We start from the raw sequence: 8,418 nt of genomic DNA, 5'->3' as shown, positions 1-8,418 counted from the left end.
TTGGGCTTGAAAGGCAGCACTAATTTTAAGAGCTTTATGCAAGGCTCACGTTGAGCTTCAAAAAAAAAAAACCTGTTCCAGCCTAAAAATTATGGGGTTCAGGGGCTTCTCCTCATGGTGGCCCAAATGTCGGTGGCCACAGCACACATCTGGATTTTTAGAAACTCAAGAAATAGCAAAAATTAGTTTAAAAGAAGAAAAAAATATTAAATATTTGGATAAATAGCATAATCCTGAATAAATTCTTGATATTCTCCTTAGAGCTTTGCACCTGCAGCAGCTCCAGCCACGATCCCACACCTGGACTTTTACAAACCCAAGGAACAGCCAGAGCAGCTTTAAAATGAAGGAAAAACCCCACTAAACATTGGGATTAACGGCAAAGCCCTGACTAAACCGCTGGTGTGATATTCCCCTTAAAGCTTTGCACCTGCAGCATCTCCAGCCGCGATACCACACCTCCCCTGTGCAGGGAAAAGCAGCTCTGAAAGGGTTAAAGAGCCCCAGCCCCACGTCCTGGCCGGGCTCCAGCTTCTCCCGTGGGGCTTTTGCGTTTATTCCTCTCGGTTTTTTGGGGTTTTTTTTGTTTTTTTTTTTTTTTTTTTTTTTTTTTTTTTTTTGTTTTTGTTTTTTTCTTTTTTTGTGTTATTGTCTCTGAAAAGCAAAAGCTGTTTGCAAACGCTGCAATCCAGCAGTTTGCACCTCTGCGAAAGGCTCCCTGAGCAGCAAAAAAAAAAAAAAAAAAAAAAAATCTTTTATCAGGTAATTTTCGCTCTCTTTGCACAGATCTGCAAAGCCAGGGAGCAGATCTGGAGCTTGCCCTGGGCTGAGGGAACAGAGCAGGAATAAAACAGGAATAGAGCAGGAATAGAGCGTGATCAGAGCAGGAATAGAGCAGGAATAGAGAGAGAATAGAGCAGGAATAGAACAGGAATAGAGCAGGAATAGAGCGGGAATAGAACAGGAATAGAACAGGAATAGAGCAGGAATAGAGAGGGAATAGAGAGGAAACAGAGCAGGAATAGAACAGGAAAAGAGAGGGAATAGAGCAGGAATAGAGAGGGAATAGAGCAGGAACAGAGCAGGAATAGAACAGGAATAGAGAGGGAATAGAGCAGGAATAGAGAGGGAATAGAACAGGAATAGAGAGAGAATAGAGCAGGAATAGAGAGGGAATAGAGCAGGAATAGAACAGGAAAAGAGAGGGAATAGAGCAGGAACAGAGAGGGAATAGAGAGGGAATAGAGCAGGAATAGAGAGGGAATAGAGCAGGAACAGAGCAGGAATACAACAGGAATAGAGAGGGAATAGAGCAGGAATAGAACAGGAAAAGAGAGGGAATAGAGCAGGAACAGAGAGGGAATAGAGAGGAAACAGAGCAGGAATAGAACAGGAATAGAGAGGGAATAGAGCAGGAATAGAGAGGGAATAGAGCAGGAACAGAGCAGGAATAGAGAGGGAATAGAGCAGGAATAGAGAGGGAATAGAACAGGAATAGAGAGAGAATAGAGCAGAAATAGAGAGGGAATAGAGAGGAAATAGAGCAGGAACAGAGCAGCAATAGAGCAGGAATAAAGAAGGAATAGAGCGGGAACAGAGCAGGAACAGAGCTCTCGGAATGAAAGCGAAGCCTCAGCAGCCCGGCTGGAGCAGGCTGGAAAATGCAGTAAATAAGAGCATGGAAAATGCAGTAAATAAATAAGGGCATGGAAAATGCAGTAAATAACAGCAATGCCGGCGATTCTCGGGGGAGAAGGGCTGAGGACAGCTCCAGGGCGGCGTGGAGCAGGTTTCCCGGGAAGGGCTCCCGGGCCAGCCCCCGGGCCAGCTGTTGCCCGGATCCTGCCCGAGCCAGGCTCGCTGTCCTGGGGAGGAGCCAGCAGCGCGGCTGCGGTGTCGCGGCTGAATCCGGCCCAGTTTTGGGGTCATTGTCGCCTGGGAAGCGCTCCCAGGATGCCGCGAGCTGTGCCCAGGATCTGGGATGCAGACCCGACACAAAGCCCAAAGGAGCCACCAAGCCACGGGAAGATGAGCTGGGAATAAAAACCAACCTCCACTTATGGGATAAACCCCCTAAATCTTTCATATTAAAGAACGGATCGTATTAAATATCATTTCTGTAGCTGAATGTTCATTCGTTTATTTAATTAATATTATTTATTTAATTATATTATTAATTAAGTTATATTATAATACTATAATAATATATAGTATAGTATATATAATTATATATAATATAATAGTACATATAATTATATATACTATATATAACATATAACATATAACATATAACATATAACCTATGATATATTATATATTATATATTATATATTATATTTTATGTTTTATATTTTATATTTTATATATTACATATTATATGATATATAATATATCTATATTGAAAATTTGGATATATGTGTATATATAGATCAATATTGAAATATTGATATATATGGCTAATATAATATAATATCATATCATATAATTAATTTAATTTCCTTAATTATTCAATATGATTTCTTTCATATTAAAGACATCCAACATCTTTATCCTCCAGCATCCTCCTTTGGGATTCCAGCCCGGAGTCCCCTGTCCCAGCTCCGCTCCCGATGTCCCCGGGAGCAGGAGGAGGAGGAGGAGGATGTGGAAGTGCAGCTGTTGTGCTCAGCAGCCGCAGGCACTGTGCTGACACTGACACTCGTTCCAGCAGAGCCTGCAACATTTGGCCACCAGAGCTGCTCCCTGTTTGTTTTGGGAGGACCAGGGATTGCTCAACAGCTGCTGGGGAGGCCTGGTTAGCCAAAAAAAAATAATAATGCCCTACCCAGAGCACATCTCCGGGGAAACCGAGTGGTTTTTCCACTTATTTCTGTGTCTCCAGTAGCACCAGGGGACTCTGAGCAGCCCCACACGGAGGGAGCAGGGGCAGTTTGGGAATTTGTGCTGTTCCTTTGTGTCCTCAGAGGGATCCACCCCAAAATCCACTGGGGTTTTTTTGCCGTGCTGCAAAATCGCTTCTCTGGCAAGAAAAGAGAACAAAGATTTGAAAAATCTTTGAAAAAAGAAATTAAAAAAAAAAAAAAAGCTCCTAAAATTCCAGCAGGAATGGGGCGAGGAGGAGGAGGAGAACAGAGGGAAGGTGACACAATGGGTGGCCAGGGCTGAATTTCCAAGGTCTGAGTGGCCAGAGGAGGAGGGAGCCCTTCCCAAAAAGTCTGTTTGCAATAAAAAGGAGCATCCCCTGTGCCTCCCAGCCACCTCCAGCCATGTGGGAAGGGCCAAAGCAAGGGATGAGTGAGGAGCCAACAGCCTGGGAAGAGCAGGACAGGCCCTGGGACCACCCGTGGGGCTGCACGAGCCCCCACCAAACCCCCCCGGAGACATGGATGGGACCCAGCCACCAGGAATTCCACACAAGGGGCAGGGAGGGACAAGAAAAGCTTCTCACAAACCCCTGAAACGTTCTCTGCTTCAAATATTTGGGGGGAAAATCTTAATTATAATAGGTTTTTTATATATTTGAGGCAGTTGATAGGCCTGTCCTACCTAAAACTGAGGCTGGGGTACAGAAATTCCTATTCCCCATTCTCCAAGCATCTTCACACCCCAACAACTGTGATCCCGGGAGCCACCTGACCCCACAGAGTGAGACCTTTCCACACTCCAGGAAAGTGGTCCCAGACAGGATTATGAGCCTGGATCTGAACAAGGATGGGATCGGGATCGGGATCAGGATCAGGACTGAGATCAGGATCAGGATTGGAATCAGGATCAGGATCGGGATCACAATAGGATCAGGATCAGGATCAGGATGGGACCATGATGGGATCAGGATCAGGACTGGGATCAGGATCAGGATCAGGATCAGGATTGGGATCAGGATCACAATGAGATCAGGATCAGGATCACAATGGGATCAGGATCAGGATCGGGATGGGATCACAAATGGGATCAGGATCAGGATCACCTATCCAGCCCCAATGCCCAGACCCCCCACGGAGAACCAGCCCCACACTCTGGGCACAGCCTTGTATCAACCCCAACTCTCCAAAACCCGGCCCCAAACACTTCCAAGGTTTTAGGAAGGAAATAACCAGCCTTTTCTCCTAAATTAAAACCCCTTCCTTCCCCTCTCCAACACAGCAGGGCCTCTGCTATCCCTGAGTTTGATAAACAGAAGGAGCTCTCATGTCCAGCAGGCCCTGCCTTTCCATAGGTGTCCTTCAAAATGTCCTTTTGAGGAGCCCAGCTCCCCAGAGGCTGCAGTCCCAGCCCAGCTCTCTCCACGGAGGAGCAGTGGTGCCAAACTGCTGCTGGATTTTTGTGGTGCATCCCGAAGAAGCTGAGCCCCCACGGGCGGCCAGCGGGATGGAGCTCCACGCCTTGCAGGGCTAGGGAGCAGCCAGCCCATCTTGGAGCAATCTCGGGGTCATTAATCGCATCCTGCTGGCCCAGCTCTGCCCCCAGACCCCCGGCAGACCCTTCCCTCCTCCCAGCCCCTGTCAAACAGGCTTTAACCCCTTCCCTCCTGCGCCCCAGCCCCGTGTGGGCAGCCACAGGGAAGGGGATGGAGGAGAATTCCAGGGGAGCAGCACTCAGAGGTCACCAACCCCAAGTGCTGAGCTTCCTTCTTTTCCCAAAAAACGGGGCAGAGTGGTGGGAACCCTCTCCTCCTGCTCAGCTTTGGGAGGATGTGGGCCCAGCTGGGGGGCGGCCAGGATCAAAGAGCCTTTGACATTTTCAGTGCAAAGGGTCTTATTTTTATTTTATTTCTGAGGGCCACATGCAGTCAGAGGCCTTTAATGGTGCTGGAAACAGATGGGCCAGCAGCTTCTCTGCTCATCCAGGGCGCCAGGCAGGAAAATACCACGGAAAAATGAGCAATAAAAGTCTTCCCTTCTCCATTTACCATCCCTGCTCCTTTCTGGCCCCTGGAAGGTGGCCCTGGACAAGGCTGGAGTGGTCACCACCTGAATCCCGAGGCATCTCCAACAGGTCAGGGCTGTTCTGGATGGAAATCAAACCCTGGCAGCCCTTCAAACAAAGGAATCATTCTCATTTTCAATAAGGAACCAAATGAAAACTTTCAGACTTTTCCAGGTTCTTTATTTCTGCTTGGAATTATTTTTCCCATTTTTTGCTACGCTCAGACAACAGGAAACAAAAAAAGTAAAAAACAAAGAAGTAAAAGGGAAAATGCAAGGAAGGGGAGAAGGATGGAGGAGAAAGCATTTTAGAGATGGAAAAATCCTAAAATTCAAAGCCAAACTTTTTTCCAGGAAGAGGAATTCATTAAAATTTTGGGAGAGGAAGAGTCAAGATTTGGTTGGAAAATTCCCAAGCAGGTCAATTTAAAATCATCACCTCCCTCTGCCCCTGGAGCCCACCATGGAATTACTGGTTCTTGGAATTCCAGCACCATCTGCTGTGAGCTCCCCAAACCCAAAGATTGTCCTTCCCCTTGGGCAAAACCCATCCCAAGGGTCAACAAAAAGCAGGATAATGCACTTGTGGGATAGAAGTCACCCCAGAGCTCTGTGCATGCCAGAGGTGCAGCTCCAGGTGCAGCTCTCCCAAAGGGACATTCCAGCCTCCAGCCAAGATGTCCCAAAGCTGGGGATTCCATCCCAGAGCTGGGGATTCCATCCCAAAGCTGGGGATTCCATCCCAGAGCTGGGGATTCCATCCCAAATCTGGGGATTCCATCCCAAATCTGGGGATTCCATCACAGAGCTGGGAATTCCATTAAAAATTTGGGAATTTCCATCACAAAGCTGGGGATTCCATCACAGAGCTGGGAATTCCATCCCAGAGCTGGGAATTCCATCCCAGAGCTGAGGATTCCATCCCAAAGCTGGGGATTCCATCCCAGAGGTGGGGATTCCATCACAGAGCTGGGAATTCCATCACAGAGCTGGGAATTCCATCCCAAAGCTGGGGATTCCATCCCAGAGGTGGAAATTCCATCCCAAATCTGGGAATTCCATCCCAGAGCTGGGGATTCCATCACAGAGCTGGGAATTCCATCCCAAATCTGGGGATTCCATCACAGAGCTGGGAATTCCATCACAGAGCTGGGGATTCCATCACGGATCTAGGAATTCCATTAAATAGTTGGGAATTCCATCACAGAACTGGGAATGCCATCCCAAATCTGGGAATTCCATCCCAGAGCTGGGAATTCCATCCCAAATCTGGGAATTCCATCCCAGACCTTCAGCTCCCCCTGGATCAGTCCCTGCTGAGAGCCCTCAGTGGATGCACGGCAAAATTCCAAGGCAGGATAAAAAAATGAGGGAAAACCAGTGCTGGGAATGGGAAACCTGGAAAACCTGATGGAATTTACCAGGACCTCAGCATGGACAGGTGAGGTCACAAAGGTGGACATGCAGGAGCCAGGAATTCTCCTGACACCCCCCAGGGACAATATCCCGGTGCCTGTCGTGGGAATAAACAAACGACAAAATATTGCGAAAACCCACTGAAAAACGTTTTAAAATCCCCACCAAAATCCTTTTTTATCAACAGCTCCAGGGCTTCTCCAGGCAGGAAGGGCATCCCCAGCCCCGGGGCTGGGATATCCTGGCGGCAGGAATTCCCCTCTATCTGCGGGATCAGCCCCATCAGGGTGGATATGTTCCCATTATCGCTCCAGGAGCGGATTTGAATGGGAGCCAGGCTGAGTCTTCCAGCTGGGATGGAGGAATGAGGCTGGACAGGAGCATCCAGGAGCCAGGAAAGCCGGGAGACACTGACCTCCTCTTCCAGGCACCGCCGCTGTGGGAAACCAGCGGATTGCCGTCCAAAGCCGAGGCTCACCCAGCCCTTCCTGCTCCCAGCCCTGCTCCAGCAGCACCTGGAGCAAACAGCCCCAACAAGCCCTCTCCTTCCCAGGAACAGAAATAGATCTGGCTCACGGAGCTATTTTTATTCCCTCCAAAAATATTTTGACAAAACCCATTTGCATCATCCCCGGCGCTTCCTCTCTCTGGCACGGACGGATCCGCCCAGGGAGGGATTTGGCAAAAACGGGGAGCCCAAAGGGATGGAGGCAGCAAGACAGGGATCACCCAGAGTCTTTTGGGATCAGCAGGACAGGGATCACCCAGGGCTTTTTGGGATCCTGAAAACAGAGGAGAGCCCAAAGGGATGGAAACAGCAGGACAGGGATCACCCAGGGCTTTTTGGGATCAGCAGGACAGGGATCACCCAGAGCCTTTTGGGATCAGCAGGACAGGGATCACCCAGAGCCTTTTGGGATCAGCAGGACAGGGATCACCCAGAGCCTTTTGGGATCAGCAGGACAGGGATCACCCAGGGCTTTTTGGGATCAGCAGGACAGGGATCACCCAGGGCTTTTTGGGATCAGCAGGACAAGGGTCACCCAGGGCTTTTTGGGATCCTGAAAAGCAGCAATGAGCCCAAAGGGATGGAGGCAGCAGGACAGGGATCACCCAGGGCTTTTTGGGATCGTGAAAAGCAGTGAGGAACCCGCGCAGCAGTGGGGTGGGAGTAGCTTGGCTCGGGGAAAGCACCTGGTGGAAAACAGGGATGAGGAGGGAGAGCTGCCTGATGAAATTTGGGCTGCCAGGCTGGCCCTGCTCAGCACCAGCATCCTGCCCATACAAACCCAATTTCTTCCCTTTTGAACTTAATTGTGGTTAAAATTCCATTTTCTCTTCTCCCATTGCTGCAGCCCCCCTTTCATGACCACCTTCGACACTGAGACCCCACAACCAGCCCCAAACACCCCAAAACCATCCCTGGGCACAGAGTGAGAGCCCCAAATACACACAGTGGATGTACCTCCAACCCAAAACTTCCCCAAAAAAAAGGCCCCAAGTTCCCTTTGCAGTGCCAGGGGAGCGAGCAGTGGGAAGGAGATGCTCCTTCCATGCTGGGCAGGCAGAGGACACCCCGAAGGAGGGATTAACACAAACCCAGGCTGAACTGGGTGATCTGGTTTCCTTTCAGGCACCCTGGAGCTCTTTCTGGCAGGTGACACCTTCCAGGTGGATTTTCTGCTCCGCAGCTGTTCCCACTCAAAAATAAAATAGGAGCCCTGCTGGAGGCTGGCTTTGTGCTGCCCCACACCTCACTGGAAAGGGAGATAAAACTCCCCCCAGGCCAGGGTTACGTGCTCCTTCTTCCATCACACCCAGGAGGGTGAAGGGAGCAGCTCCCTGAGAGAAATAACTGCTGGGATGCTTCTCCCAGCACGGCTGAGGAGCAATTTCACCCCTGTTCTTTTAGGAGAAAAAAAACAAATCTGAGGAAATGCAGCTTTGTTTGGGGTCCTCTTTCCCTGCTTTCAGTCCTTCTCTTATTCACTCCACTGTGTTGAGCATGTGAAAGAGAAAATTCTCCTTTTCTGGAGAAGCTCCTGGAACTTTGTGACCTTCCTAGGATCCCACCGGG

The sequence above is a fragment of the Anomalospiza imberbis genome, chromosome 19, assembly GCF_031753505.1.
Source record: "Anomalospiza imberbis isolate Cuckoo-Finch-1a 21T00152 chromosome 19, ASM3175350v1, whole genome shotgun sequence".
Taxonomy (NCBI): domain Eukaryota; kingdom Metazoa; phylum Chordata; class Aves; order Passeriformes; family Viduidae; genus Anomalospiza; species Anomalospiza imberbis.
This window is presented reverse-complemented; position numbering follows the sequence as displayed.